The sequence below is a fragment of the Mastomys coucha genome, unplaced genomic scaffold (genome assembly GCF_008632895.1).
Source record: "Mastomys coucha isolate ucsf_1 unplaced genomic scaffold, UCSF_Mcou_1 pScaffold13, whole genome shotgun sequence".
NCBI lineage: Eukaryota > Metazoa > Chordata > Mammalia > Rodentia > Muridae > Mastomys > Mastomys coucha.
The window spans coordinates 54,427,335-54,428,063 of NW_022196895.1; the positions used below are offsets into that span (position 1 = coordinate 54,427,335).

General features: G+C 41.0%; 1 protein-coding gene across 1 annotated transcript in view; it reads left to right on the forward strand.

Annotated features, from left to right (window-relative positions):
* Positions 1–729, forward strand: part of Slc27a6 (solute carrier family 27 member 6) — a 64,216-nt gene that overhangs the window by 61,397 nt on the left and 2,090 nt on the right. The window lies entirely within an intron of this gene.

The following is a 729-nucleotide window of genomic DNA, read 5'->3' on the forward strand; positions in this document are numbered from 1 at the left end:
ATCCATGTGCACATTATTTCAGGGCTAACCTTTTGATGTTGGTTAACCAATTAGGAGACTTCTTCTTGGTAAAGCCTTTTTCATCCCGTTCTCAGCATTCTTTAGTTGCCTCCTATAGTTCTTAGTCTAGGGTTGGGACCTTATGAGATTTCCTCCTGTGTTAGCATATCTGTTGATATCACTCCTGTTCAGGTCTTGTTTAGGAAGCCATATTTCTAGGAGATCTAATCTCAGACAGACATCCTGTTCCTCTGGTTCATACATTCTTTTATTGATTGATGTTGGTCGTAGGTGCTGCAGTAGAGAGAGAAGCTCACCAAGATACTAAACCTTCATTTCCAGGGGTTCTGCCTTCTTGAAAAAGACTGACACCCAGCTAGCTCACTCCTATTACTTTATTCAATCATTGTACAAGAATGGGAAAGGTTCCAACTAAACTTATCTTGCTCTTGCTGCCCATGAGAGCAGACAAACCCATACAAAGCTTACTCCCTTTTAACCATGGCTATCCATAGTCAAAAGTAAGAACTCCAGGTTTCCCAGAGTGTCTTAGGACCAAGGTTTGTACAGTTGCATCTCTCATGTAGTACCAAGACTCTCTAGAGAGACATTTCTTCAGCATTAAGTCTCAGAGCATTTTTTCAGCCTCTGCTGATTGATCCAAACATAGCAAAGGCTTTGCCCACACACTTCATTCAAAGCAAGACACAAAGGCTTTACTATACATAT